General features: G+C 42.3%; 1 protein-coding gene across 5 annotated transcripts in view; it reads right to left on the reverse strand.

The window, feature by feature from the left end:
• Nucleotides 1-15094, reverse strand: part of LOC138638743 (cytochrome P450 2C23-like) — a 761024-nt gene that overhangs the window by 538606 nt on the left and 207324 nt on the right. The window contains exons 4-5 of one of the 5 annotated variants that reach the window (XM_069728290.1): nucleotides 12380-12592; nucleotides 2235-2332 (exon numbers count right to left, since the gene is read on the reverse strand). The exons of 2 other annotated variants lie outside the window; for them this stretch is intronic. The gene's annotated coding sequence lies outside the window, so the exon portion shown is untranslated. Of the gene's footprint in view, nucleotides 1-1204; nucleotides 1724-2234; nucleotides 2333-12379; nucleotides 12593-15094 lie in introns of those variants that run through there. 2 more of the 5 variants (XM_069728291.1, XM_069728293.1) reach the window with 2 other exon arrangements.

Here is a 15094-nt window from a genome sequence, read left to right on the forward strand (position 1 = left end):
CGTGGAGTGAAGCTATGGATGACAGTGGCTGAATAGAGTCAGAGAGTGTGCGAGGGTCTAGATGTGCTAGGTTTCTGCGGGGGTGTGCATGTTGCTGGACATGGGTGACAGGTGTGGAGGACAGTGATGAGAAAGTGAGTAGATGATGGTCAGATAAAGGGAGAGGGGAGGTTGTGAAGTTAGATAGGGAGCAGAAACGGGTGAAGACCAGGTCTAATGTGTGTCCATCTGTGTGGGTGGCTGAGAAGGACCACTGAGTAAGTCCAAAGGATGAAGTAAGGGACATGAATTTGGAGGCTGCTGACTGGTGGGTGTCAATGGGGATGTTGATGTCACCCATGATGATGGTGGAAATGTCAGCAGACAGAAAGTGAAGGAGCCAGTTGGAGAATTGGTCAATAAAGTCAGTGGTTGGACCCGGAGATCGGTATATAATGGCCTTTTGGAGGCTGGTGGGAGACTAGATGCGGACAGAGTGGACTTCAAAAGAAGGGAGGATAAGGGAGGGTAGAGGTGGAATTGGGTTAAAGGTACAGTTGGAAGAAAGGAGAAGGCCCACTCCTCCACCATGTCTGTTGCCAGGACAAAGAGTGAGGGTGAAGTGGAGGCCGCCATAACATTGCACAGCAGGGAGGCTGTGCCAGTGTGTCAGCCATGTTTCGGTGAGGCCCAGGAAGAAAAGATTGTGAGAGGTAAAGAGGTCATGAATCATGTGGAGTTTATTGCAGACGTAGCAGGCATTCCAGAGTGATCCAGAGAAAGGGAGCAGGTGGTGGGTGTCAAGTGCACGGATTTGAGGTGGGCAAGATTTTGAGTGTTAATATTGGGTTTGGAGTGATAGAAGAGGTAATAATGGGAGGTACAGTATGAGATGTGGATGTTCAGGATTGGGAGATATGTTGCCAACAATGAGGGGAAGCAGAGAGAGTCAGAGCAGGTGGGAGAAGGAGAGTGGCCGGCTTGTTTTGTGTTTTATTAGGTGAGGTCTGAGGTTGATGAGCAAGTCAGCGGAAGAGGTCACGTGGGGAAGCAGGAGGGAAGGAGGGATTATTACTTGGATAGATAGTGGTGGGGACTGGGGATAGCGAAGGAGAGTGAGGAGTAATGGAGCAAAAACTGTTGGAGCGTATGTCAGCATGACGAGAGTAAGTGTGGTGGAAAGGGAAATAAATTTAGTACATTTATTAACAGTGGTTAGTCATACCTTCTGTTAAATCAATTCTTGCTCATTTCTGGCATAATTCTTCTGTCATCCTTTTGGAGCCATCCTTATAGAGACAGGCCATGGTCCAGAAAGACCTGCGGCTCTGAATTTATAACAGGCTAAGTGCACATGAAATAGGCCAGGTGTGATCAGGAGGGAGGAGCAGTAGGGAGACTGATCACAAACACAGGAGAGGATAAGAAGTCCGAGAGGAAAATGCAAAAGTAAATAGTCAGAATCAAATGGAAAGATAAAGCCAACTGTGTGTTAGCATCAAAGAATTATGGTGGGAAAACATGTAAGAAGGAAACAAACACAAAAAAAAACAGCAATAGCAGCCAGAGGATATACCAGGAATTGCAGATGGATACAGGGTGAGGGGGATCAGGAAAGTTGGGTGATGGGATTGGGAATGCAGCCAGAGCACATGCCTGAGGATGAAGCAGATCGATTGTCAGATTGATAGCAATAATGATAATGAAGCATAGTAATAATAATAATAAAGCATCTATAGCAGAGGGTTATTTTTCTAGCATATTTCTGATGTCATATCCTTTTAGTGCCAACCTTATAGAGACAGACCACGGTCCAGACAGACCTGCGGCTTACGATGTTAATAAAAAGTGTTCACTGTTTGAACTGTTGTACAATATATGCACCGATAATCATAAGGACATTAATTTCAATTCCTTACATGCAGAAAAAAATGTGCACACTCCATGAGAGTTCACTTGATATTATATTATGACTGCCTACTATGCAACTGAATTTTCCTCTTATGAAAGGCAGCAAAGACTGAAGTAAGGATCAGCGTTTAAGCCTCCATTGTACTTAAACAATTAGCAAAGTGTATTTCTTAGACTTGCTCACTTTCATCCCTAATATTTTATAGAAAGAGTCTTCAACTTGAAAGGGAATTAGAAAATTGGCTATAGATGCACACTATGTCTTCTCTGCGAGGGATTGCACACATTTCACAGGGTAATGGAGAATTAATAAATCCCACTGCAGGTGAAAGGTTTAGGTTTACCCCTGAAGGAGCCTTGAATGTGAAGTACTGTAGCAAGGTTGTGAAGAACAGGAACATTTCCATTTTTGTCATGTTCTCTCCGGCACAACTTCTTTTACCTGTAAATGGAAAAAATAGATAAAAAAAACACATTTTCGGTGATCAGCCATATTGACCATGCATGTTATAGAGCAAAACAATGACTTTGTTATATTTAAGCCACTTTGTTACCATTTTGGCAGTATGCCCAAGCTTTATTCCTGGCTAATGTCTTGAGATGTTGCTTCAGTGTTGCCACATAATCTTCTTTTCTGATGATGCCATCTATTTTGTGAAAGGCACCAGTCCATCCTGCAGCCCCACAACATGATGCTGCCTCCCCTGTGTTTCACAGTTGGGATGGTGTTCTTAGGATTCCAAGCTTCTCCCTATTTCCTCTAAACGTAACGATGGTCAATATGCCCAAAACGTTCAATTTTTGTTTCATGAGCCCATTGAACATGTCTTCAAAAATTATGTTCTTTGTTCTTGTGTGCATTTGCAAACATTAGTCTGGCTTTTTTATTTTCTTTTGGAGTAATGGCCTCTTCCTGGCAGACTGGCCTTTCAGCCCATATTCATGCAGTGATCATTGCACTGTGGATACTGACACAATCTTACCAGCTTCTGCTATCATCTTCACAGGATCTTTTGCTTTTCTCCTTGGGATGATAGGCACATGTTAGACCAAAGTACCTTCATCTCTGGGACACAGAACCATCTCCTAGCTGAGTGGTGTGGTGGTTGGACATTCCCATCTTGTTTGTACTTGCGTGTAGTTGTATGTACAGATGAACGAGGCACCTTCAGGTATCTTGAAATTGTGCTAAAGGATGAGCCAGACTTGTGCAAGTCCACAATTTTCTTCTTGATATCTTGGCTTAGTTCTTGAGACTTTCCAATGATGCTACACAGAGAAGCAGTGTGTTTCAGGCATGCATTAACCCCTTTACCCCTGAGGGTGGTTGCATGTTATTGCCCGGGTCAATTTTTACAATTCGGACCACTGTCACATTATGAGGTAATAACTCTAGAATGCTTCAATGGATCCTGGTGATTATGAGATTGCTTTTTCAAGACATATGGTACGTCATGATAGTAGCAAAATTTCTTTGACATGACTTGTTTTTTTTGTGAAAAAAAATGGACATTTGGTGAAAATTTGGAAAATTTAGCAATTTTCAAACTTTGAATTTCCATGCCCTTAAATCACAGAGATATGTCACATAAAATACTTAAATAACATTTTGCGCATGTCTACTTTGCATCAGCACAATTTTTGGAACCAAAGTTTTTTTTGTTAGGATGTTATGAAGGTTAAAATTTAAACAGCGATTTCTCATTTTTACAACACCAATTTTTTTTTAGGGACCATCTTACAATTGAAGTCACTTTGAGGGGTCTATATGATAGAAAATACCCAAAAGTGACACCATTCTAAAAACTGCACCCCTCAAGGTGCACAAAACCACATTAAATGCATGTATTAACTCTTCAGGTGCTTTGCAGGAATTTTTGGATTGTTTAAAGAAAAAAAGAACATTTAACTTTTTTTTCACAAAAAATTTACTTCAGATCCAATTTTTTTTTATTTCACCATGGGTAACAGGAGAAATTGGACCTCAAAAGTTGTTGTATAATTTGTCCTGAGTACGCTGATACCCCATATGTGCAGGTATACTATTGTTTGGGCGCATGGCAGAGCTCGTAAGGGAAAGAGCGCCGTTTGACTTTTCAATGCAAAATTCCCTGGAATTGAGATTGGACGCCATGTCGCGTTTGGAGAGCCCCTGATGTGCCTAAACAGTGGAAACCCCCCACAAGTGACACCATTTTGGAAACTACATCACACAAGGAACTTATTTAGATGTGTGGTGAGCACTTTGAACCCCCAAGTGCTTCACAGACGTTTGTAACGTAGAGCCGTGAAGATAAAAAATCATATTTTTTTATACAAAAATTATATTTTTGCTCCTTTTTTTATTTTTCCAAGGGTATCAGGAGAAATTGGACCCCAAAAGATGTTGTGCAATTTTTCTTGAGTATGCAGATACCCCATATGTAGGAGAACGAAGCCCAATCACCTGAGGTAACCTCTATGATGTCAACCCCGGTCACTGACGCTGCGTTCCCAGCAGTTCATTCACCAGTGGCTTTCAGACGGGGCGGTCGAATCTTGGCACCATCCAGGTTGCAAACTAATTCTCCCCCAGACATCGATTACGACGTGAGAGAGAGCAACGGACTGGTAAGGTATATATATTTTTTTAATTTTACTTTTATTACAGGAGATCAAGGGCTTTGGTGGAATGCAGTAAGTATGGTTTAATTGAGATTAATAAAGCAGTCTGTGTCATTTTTACAATTAAAGGACTTTAAAGGCTGTGTCTTTATTTACCAAATAACTGTAGGATTAGTAATGGATAGGTATCTTATAGACACTACTCCATTACTAAGCCGTGGGTTTGATGTCACCTGACAATAAAGGTGACAAACTCCACAAATTTGAAAGTACCAGAATTGGAAAATCTAATAGATGTGCCTTTTCTGGGCAGTTGACGACTGCTATTTTTTGGTTGGGAGGGTCAATATCCATGGCCCATTACCAGCCTGTGAATACCAGCCCACAGCTTTGAGCTTTAGCAAGGCTGATGGTCAAAAATGGAGGGCATACCATGCCATTTAAAAAAAAAATTATGTATTTTATAAAAAAAACAGCGTGTGGACCCTTCTATTCTTGATAACCAACCTTGCTAAAGCTGACAGCTGAGAATTGCATCCTCGGGCTGTGAGTTTTGCCTGGCTGGCTATGGAAAATACAAGGAAACCCATGCCTTTTTTTCATTAATTTATTTATTTATAGCACAGGCGACGGCTCATGAATTCCCCCATCAGCCGCTCCTGCTGTCACTCTTAGGCCGCCGTCACACATGCGAGTTTTACGGATGTAAGAGCGCAGAATCTACATCCGTAAAACTCGCAAAAAATACGGCACAATTATTCTCTATGCCCCTGCTCCTATTTGCCGTATTTTACTGATCAGTATTATACGGCTTTCTACGGCCGTACAAAATCGCAGCATGCTGCGTTTGTCACCGTACTGCGCAAGAAATACGCCAATGAAAGTCTATGGAAGCGTGAAAAATACGGATTACACACGGACAAGCAGTGTGACTTGCGAGAAATACGCAGCGCTGTTAGAGAGAAAAGCCGGTAATTCAGTGCGGTGTACAGTAAAATCACACTGACAGCTTCCAGTCCAATAGATATAATAAATGTGTACACATAGAATAGGTATATATATATATATATGTCAGTGAGACACATATATGTATATATATTAATATTTATTCCAGCGCTATACAGCTTGAAAGCCGGTAATTCAATTACCGGCTTTTTCTTTCTCCTTCATAAAACCCGACATGATTTGAGACATGGTTTACATACAGTAAACCATGTCTTCTCTCCATTTTTTTTGCAGATTCCACACTACTAATGTCAGTAGTGTGTATCTGCAAAATTTGGCCGTTCTAGCTCTTAAAATAAAGGGTTAACTTGCGGAAAAAATTGGCGTGGGCTCCCGCGCAATTTTCTCTGCCAGAGTAGTAAAGCCAGTGACTGAGGGCAGATATTAATAGCCTGGAGAGGGTCCACGGTTATTGGCCCCCCCCTGGCTAAAAATATCTGCCCCCAGCCACCCCAGAACGGGCACATCTGGAAGATGCGCCTATTCTGGCACTTGGCCACTCTCTTCCCATTCCCGTGTAGCGGTGGGATATGGGGTAATTAAGGGTTAATGCCACCTTGCTATTGTAAGGTGACATTAAGCCTAATTAATAATGGAGAGGCGTCAATTATGACACCTATCCATTATTAATCCAATTGTAGTGAAGGGTTAAATAAAACACAAACACATTCTTTAAAATTATTTTAATGAAATAAAAACAATGGTTGTTGTAGTATTTTATTCAACGCCCAATCCAGTCACTGAAGACCCTCGTTCTGTGAGTAAAGAAACATAATAAACCAACAATATACTTACAATCCGCAGATCTGTAACGTCCAACGATGTAAATCCTTCTGAAGGGGTTAAAACATTTTGCAGCAAGGAGCTGTGCTAATGCAGGCTGCTCCTCGCTGCAAAACCCCAGGGAATGAGGCTAAAAATAGATCAATGATCTATATTTAGCATCATTTGCGGTGAGGCGCCCTCTGCTGGCTGTTCATAGATCGTGGGAAATTACCTAGAAAGCTCCCTGGCTCCCTGGCTTTCTAGGTAATTTCCCACGATCTATGAACAGCCAGCAGAGGGCGCCTCACCGCAAATGATGCTAAATATAGATCATTGATCTATTTTTAGCCTCATTCCCTGGGGTTTTGCAGCGAGGAGCAGCCTGCATTAGCACAGCTCCTTGCTGCAAAATGTTTTAACCCCTTCAGAAGGATTTACATCGTTGGACGTTACAGATCTGCGGAGGGTAAGTATATTGTTGGTTTATTATGTTTCTTTACTCACAGAACGAGGGTCTTCAGTGACTGGATTGGGCGTTGAATAAAATACTACAACAACCATTGTTTTTATTTCATTAAAATAATTTTAAAGAATGTGTTTGTGTTTTATTTAACCCTTCACTACAATTGGATTAATAATGGATAGGTGTCATAATTGACGCCTCTCCATTATTAATTAGGCTTAATGTCACCTTACAATAGCAAGGTGGCATTAACCCTTAATTACCCCATATCCCACCGCTACACGGGAATGGGAAGAGAGTGGCCAAGTGCCAGAATAGGCGCATCTTCCAGATGTGCCTGTTCTGGGGTGGCTGGGGGCAGATATTTTTAGCCAGGGGGGGGCCAATAACCGTGGACCCTCTCCAGGCTATTAATATCTGCCCTCAGTCACTGGCTTTACTACTCTGGCGGAGAAAATTGCGCGGGAGCCCACGCCAATTTTTTCCGCCAGTTAACCCTTTATTTTAAGAGCTAGAACGGCCAAATTTTGCAGATACACACTACTGACATTAGTAGTGTGGAATCTGCAAAAAAAATGGAGAGAAGACATGGTTTACTGTATGTAAACCATGTCTCAAATCATGTCGGGTTTTATGAAGGAGAAAGAAAAAGCCGGTAATTGAATTACCGGCTTTCAAGCTGTATAGCGCTGGAATAAGTATTAATATATATACATATATGTGTCTACTGACATATATATATATATATATATATATATATTCTTTTCTTTTTGGGACACATGGATCACTTCTATAGCGGTATGTTGGTTTTGCAAGCCTGCGAGAAAACCACGCAGTACGGATGCCATACGGATTACATACGGAGGATGCCATGCGCAAAAAACGCTGACACAGCCTGCCTACGGAGGAGCAACGGACCATTTTTTTGGGGACTTTTCAGCGTATTACGGCCGTAATATACGGACCGTATTGTTTTACGCTGTGTGTGACACCGGCCTTAGTAGCAGAAGCAGGGATAGGCTGATGGGAGTAATAGTCCCATAAAAAACTGCCTGCTGTCTCTTTTATCACTGAAATGTAACTCTAATCATTCTCCCCTGCTCCCGCCTATCGCCGGCAAAGCAGGAAAAATGATGAGAGCCGTATTCAGCACCCCGCGCTGGGGAACAGCGCTTACAGTAACGCTTCTTCCCTTGCGCCCGTCCGTGAGGTACTGATGCGGTGCACAGATGCCACATGTGTGCCACAAGTATTTTACACACAGACACTGACATCTCTGGTACCGGAAATAGGATATGTAAAAGAGGCCTTATAGCGGATTTTTATGTTTGGCAGCTGTCACACACTAAAAGACGCTTTTTATTGCAAAAAATAGTTTTTACATCACCACATTTTGAGAGCTATAATTGTTCTATATTTTTGCCCACAGAGTCAAGTGAGGTCTTTCTTTTTGAGGGCCGAGTTGAAGTTATTTGTATTTGTACCACTTTTCTTGCACGTGGCCTGTTTTGATCGCTTTCTATTCTGATTTTTGGAAGGCAGAAAGAACAAAAAACAGCAATTCATGAAGTTCTTTTTGAGTGGGGCGTTTGTACCGTTCGTTTGTGGTAAAATTGATAAAGCAGTTTCACAGCGATACCTCATTTATATTGTGTTTTTATGTTTTGGTGCTTTTATACAATAAAAACTATTTTATAGGAAAAATAATTATTTTTGCATCACTTTATGCTGAGAGTTATAACTTTTTTTTTTATTTTTGCTAATGAAGCTGAGTGGTGGCTTGTTTTTTTTGCAGGACAAGATGACTTTTTTTTAGCGGTACCATGTTTATTTATATCCGTCGTGTTATTCCACTTTTTGTTTGGCAGTATAAAGATAAATCATTGTTTTTTGCTTTTTTTTATTTTTTATGGTGTTCACTAAAGTGGTTAACTGGTAAGACAGTTTTATAGGTCGGGTCGTTGTGGAAGTGGCGATACCAAAAATGTGTACTTTTATTGTTTACATTTTTTTTCATTAAAATATTTTTTTAGAGATAGAATATATTGATTTTTTTTATTTATTTTTTTAAATATTTTAACAATTATTTTAAAAAAAGTTTACCTTTTTACTTTGTTCCACTGTGAGACAACAATTTTTTTGCTGGCTGATCACTTCTATAGTTTGCAGATGAAGCAGCATCTGCAAGTCATAGAGGCTATCAGCACTAGTCGTAGATCGTAGTATTTGGGGGTATTTTGGCAGGCGCATGCGCAGTTATTAATGAGAGTGCTCTCCCTCAGAAGTACTGGCTTAAGCTTCTGGGGGTAGCGGGGAGGGAGAAGACACTGTGCAACTGTACAGAGCGGCGAGGCTGTACAGGCGCACAGAGCCGGGACTCGTGACCCGGAAGTGATGTTAACACTTCCGGGCGAAGAAAAAATGTTTTTTGAGGATTCCATCACTATTGGAACATGCTGCATGAAAACACTGACTACATTCCTATTGGTGTGCAGCAATGTCATCCCCAAATGACCCCGCTATGCACCCACTGGAGGAAGTGGTGGTGCTTAAGCACAGCAGCAGAAAAATGGCAGTGGAAGATCCGGACAGAGTGGTTCCACAGATAAAAGTGGTAAAAGCAGAAAATCGAGCCATTCTCTATCTCAGCCTGTGCCTTCACCTCCGCAACTGGTACCATATTGACAAGCTTCACTGGGTGAGTGTTACTAATTACATCTATTAAGATGACAGCCTCTTATTTCTTTATATCCCTTCAGGCTAAAAAGACCAAAAGGCTATGTCAGATCTGCATTTGGGCATACTGTGCAGGAGGAGTCCTCAGTAAAAACAGAGGACATTAGGCGTATGAACAGGGAAGAGCTACAGGCCCTGGGGGGCTCCAGTGGAACCAAAGGGCAGAGGCCCAGCAGGGAATAAACCTCCCTTATGACTATGTCATCTTCTGGCAGTGGTGAGCTCAGCTCAGATTCCTCCCGGGAGATATTATCTTCAGAAGAGGAGGAGCATAATTGCTTTCCAACTGACAGTATTATTAAACTTGTCAGATCAGTTCAGAAGACTATGGGGTTGACGGACACCAAAGACCCCAAAATGCCTCAGGAAATTATGTTTGCAAGTCTTTCTCAGGTGAAGAGGCAAGCTTTTCCGGTAATACCAGTGGTCAAAGAACAAGGAACAAGTGAAAAAAGAATGGGGAAATCAAGGTCAGAGAGGTTTTCTTCCTTTAACTAAGCAAAGGTATCCCTTTGACGATATTGATCTAGCCTCTTGGGTAAAAGCTCCCAAAGTAGATGTTGCCGTAGCCTCTACCTCCGATCGTTCATCTTTAACAGTGGAGGACTCAGGAATGCTTTCCGACCCCTAGATCGTAAAGTGGATAGTATCCTGGGAGGCATGTACGGGAGCCTTCAAACCAGCAATATCAGCCACCTACACCGCAAGATCCATCCTAGTTTGTTTGGATCAATTGGAGAATATAAAAGCCGGTTTATTTAGGGACAAATTATGTGCCTCTATCCCTCTAATCAGAGGTGCAGCGATATTCTTGGCAGATTATCTAATGCAGCCCATCAGGCCTTATGGTTAAAAGGCTTCAGAGATGACGCCCAGGCCAAATTGAAACTCTGTGCCATACCATGCCAGGGAAAGCTTTCAGGAAGGGAGGCTTTGGACAGTCATTCGACAGGAAAAATGACTATATGAAGCAAAACCACTGGGGCAACAGAGATGCTAAGCAGAAGGTACCCTGTTTGGCAGATGTCCCTTCAGGAGTGGATATAAATCCTGGTAGCCCCAGCCTGCCAGTGGGTAGCAGGCTATTACACTTCTGCCGACAATGGAGGGCAATAACATCTAACTCCTGGGCCATTAGCCTCGTGACATCTGGCTTACGATTAGAGTTTGCCGTGTCCCTCTGGACTCCTTCCTATTGACTTCTCTAAAGTCTCAGGCTCAGCAGGAGGCTTTGTAGGTGGGAATTAAGGGTCTGTTAGCTAAACATGTTCTTAAAGAGTAACCCCTTAGGCCTATCATATTTACCGACAGGTGCTATAAAAAGCAACCGATTGGGTCCTAGTACTAGTGAGATCGGACAATAGAATAAATAACTTTGTCCTGTAATACAGTTCAATAGTGGGTCCCAAAATAAAAGAATGGGGAAATTTATAGAATAAGTAAATATAATTTTATTAAATATAATCAATACAAAAATAGAACAAGAACATAATCAGAACAACGGGTAGTCAGTGAAAAACAGCTAAAATATTGTCGGTGCCAGCAGATAGACTGCATAAAAGTAGCGATAAGACAAAATAGAAAAAGAAAAAGCGTGTCCCAGCGGGCACAGCGGCATACACACTATAAGATAAACGGCCAGAAAATGCGGTAGCAGGTTTATAATATGTGCTGGAAATAGATGTCAAAGTCCTAGCTATCAGTGATATAAAAGGGGCTATATATTGCTGTGATGAACGGTCACTGGTGCTCACAATTATAATCAGTCACCCAGCAAAGCCCAAAAAGTAGTGACTGCGTAGCACTAGCAATAGATAGGATTCTAAGTCTAACAGCCTGGGCTAAATATAACGTTCTTGGCCATTCACTGTGTAAACAGAGCTGAATCTAGGTATTATAACAAATGACCAACAAGCTTCTCTTTACACAGTAGCCCGATGTGGCCCAGCAATGGCAGTTATCTCATACTAATGATTTAGTTAAATCCAGAGTCTGGCACTACGGGTAACAAGATATGTTGTTTTTACCTTGGGACATGGTGATCCTGGTGTGCGGCTGCGTCCGTCGGACACGTGCTGCCTTGACGCGCGTTTCGCCGCCCACGGCTTCGTCAGGAGGCGTAAAGGAAAGCTAAGAGTCCTGGGTTTTTATCGGCGGAGATGGGGATCTGGTCAGCGAATCGGCGCACTTCCATGCATGATGCCCCGCCCCGTGACGGGGCGGCCCGGCATGCGGCGTCAGCGATGGGAGTGAGGACAATCATCATCACCTCCCATCACCGAGGCAACACACCGAAGCCTACCCCGGCATCTGGCCGGCGCAGTGCATGCACAGAGTGCGTCTGCGCCTGAATAAGGAAGGTAACTGGTTCCAAGGTGATTGGAGGGAGGAATCGGTAGTTTAGTAGATGCAGCGCCTCGCATGGTGTGCCGCCCTGCAAGAAGGGAGCCCGGCCTGCGACGCAGACAGCGAGGGTGAGGGCTGACGTCATCACCACCCGCCGCCATAGCAATGCACCCGGGCCTCCCCAGACGCAGGGCCAACACTGCGCATGCGCGGAGCATATCTATGTCAGATATGTACTGAGGAGACGAGTAGTCGAATACGGGGTCAAAGTCTATAACAGAGTAAGCATCCATCTGGACATATATGCCAATAAACTTATATGGCAGCGGCTGGACCGACACGTCTAGAAGCAAGTGCAACTAAATAATTGCAGTATTTAGGCATACGTGTATAGATATATATCCGAACTATAAAGATATAAATCTAAGACTATCATATTAAGAGGGGACCATTGGGTGTCTTAATGTACAGTGTGTAATGCATAAAAATGGATAGTCCGCATGTCATCTAAATATTATAAAGTAAAATGATTGATTATTTTAGAAGGACCAATCGACAAAAGGTACATACTATATTTGCATATAAACAGGTCATTACACGAAATTAATCGTGCAGGAACCGCAATGAGGTCAAATCCGTAGTATTCATTACGTTTCATCCATAGTCCATACACATAGCTTCTTTAACTGTCGCTCCAAAAGTATCCTTATCCAGTCCGATATTATGAGTGGCCAATCCTCGTGAAATAGAGTATGATAGAAGATAACAAATCAAAAGAATTATCTAAAAAATATAGAAATGAAAAGTTAATGACGGAACAAGATATATAATAAAAACACGTGACTCAATTAAAATAGCGCTCATATTAGAGGAAAGACTTGAAACTGATGGCTTCATTCAGGCCGTAAGGTGTCATGGTATTAAGTGTGACAATCCATCGTGTCTCTTTTTGCAGAAGCTTTTGTTTGAGGTTTCCACCACGGATGCCCATATACTGTACACATGGTCAATGCCCCGAGCTATCATGCCTTTTGGGTTGCATGCGTGGACATCCAAAAAATGTTTAGGGATGTTTTTTAGGAGATGTGGTTCTAGGCATTGTGCTGCGTTTTTAATATCTCTGACATGTTCTTGTATACGGATTTTGAATGCTCTGGTCGTCATTCTGATATATATCAGACCACAGGGGCAGCTGATGTGATAGATAATAGCCTCTGTGTTACATGTGATATGATGCACACTTTTGTAGGTCTTATCTCCCTTTGAGTTTGAAAATTCCTTTGTTCTTATTATGTTTCGGCAAGCCGAACAATTTCCACACGGGAAACATCCCCAGGGTGGTCCCTTACTGCTGTATGAGAAGGGATTAGTCTTAAGGGGTATGTAATGACTCCTACAGAGTGTATCAGCTAGGTTCTGCGATTTTCACCATGTGATGGAGGGATAAGGGGTTAGTTGTTTGTGTAGATCTCTATCAGTGAGTAAAACAGGCCAATGTTTTTTCAGAATTTGATTTATTTCAGCCCAATTTGAGTTGAATTTTGTAATAAATCTTGGGCCGGTATCTGTGGTTATAGTTTTTTTGCGAGGGGGTTTGGACAGAAGATTGGATGTACTCTGTTGTGAAGCACGAAGGTAACCCTTCTTTATTTCTTTAGCTGGATATCCTCTGTTCCTAAATCTACGCTCTAAGTCTTTGGCCTGTTGATGAAATGTTATGTCACTTGAGCAGATGCGACGAGCTCGCAGGAATTGTCCTATTGGGATGGAATTTTTAAGTTTAGGTGGATGTGAAGATGAGTAATGTAGTAAGGCATTGTGGCCGTCGTTTTTCTGTAAATATCTGTGCCAACAGTGCCGTTATTGGATTTTGAGATTTCTACATCTGGGAAATCAATCACAGTTTGACTGTATTTCCAGGTTAATTTGATGTTCAATGGGTTGTTGTCGAGGAGGTTTCGGCAGACCAAAGAGGGAAGGGATTTTACTCCCCCTTATTTCTGGTCTCTAAGCCAGATGGTGCTTATAGGAAAATAATTAATTTAAGAAGGTTGAACACCTTTTTAAGATCTCGGACCTTCAAAGTGGAGTCCATTCGATCAGCCATAAAAATTTTATTTCCCAGGTGCTTCATGGCAGTCCTGAATCTCAAAGATGCAAATTACCTTCTCCCAATTCATGTCATGTCATGTTACATCAACAATACCTCCGGGTGGCGGTCGTGTTAGAGGGTCAGATCCATCATCTCCTGTTCATGGCAATGCTTTTTGGATTGTCCATGGTGCCTGGGTCTTCATCAAGTTAATGCTAGAGGTGATGTCGTATTTACAGTTAAAGGACACTTTAATAGTCCCGCACCTGGACGATCATCTAGTGGTAGGAAACTCAGCCTTTCAATGTGAGCAGCGGCTAGCTGATGTAATTTCATCTTTGCAGGATTTGGGTTGGCTGATCATCTACAAAAAATCCAGGTTGCTCCTGATAACCTGCCAGACATTCCTGGGCCTTCATCTAGACTCCGTAATTCAGAAATACCTCCTTCCAAAAGTGAAGAAATTAACAATAGTTGATAAAGCACATTCAGCAATTGACAACCCTAGAATGTCCCTGAGGGAGGGTATGTCTCTGCTTGTCTCTCTTACATCATGTATTCCTGCAGTGCAGTGGGCCCAGTTCCATACTAGACAGCTACAGCGGGCATCCTACAGGAAGAGGAAAAACTGCAGGGACAGTTGGAGGGAGTAATGTCACTTTCAACTGAGGTAGTTAGATCCCTGGAATGGTGGCTAGATCTAAGACATCTCTTGAGAGGAGTTCTTTGTGTAGTAAGAGCCTCAAAAACAAGTTCCACGGATGCTAGCCCCTTTTCATGAGGAGCGCATTTAGGGGCAATCAGAGACAGTGGTCTCCAACGAAAGAACACGGCTCTTTAAATTTAAGAGAGTTAAAAGCGATTTATCATGCCATACGTAATTTTCTTCCACAGTTGCAAGGAACTCATACAAGAGTTCTATCAGACAACACCACCACAGTAGCAAATTTTAATCATCAAGGAGGAACACGATCAGGAACTCTGATGTCTACCGCGGACAGGATACTTAATCTGGCCAAAGAACATATCTTGTCCCTGTCAGCCCTGCACATCAGGGGTGTAGACAACTCTGCAGCAGACTTCCTAATTTGCCATACCCTGCATCAAGGAATGGTTGCTCAGCTGTTGCATTTTCAAGAAGATAATGGACATGTGGGGCATGCCAGAGATAGACATCTTTGCAGCAAGAAACA

The sequence above is a fragment of the Ranitomeya imitator genome, chromosome 5, assembly GCF_032444005.1.
Source record: "Ranitomeya imitator isolate aRanImi1 chromosome 5, aRanImi1.pri, whole genome shotgun sequence".
Classification (NCBI taxonomy): Eukaryota; Metazoa; Chordata; class Amphibia; order Anura; family Dendrobatidae; genus Ranitomeya; species Ranitomeya imitator.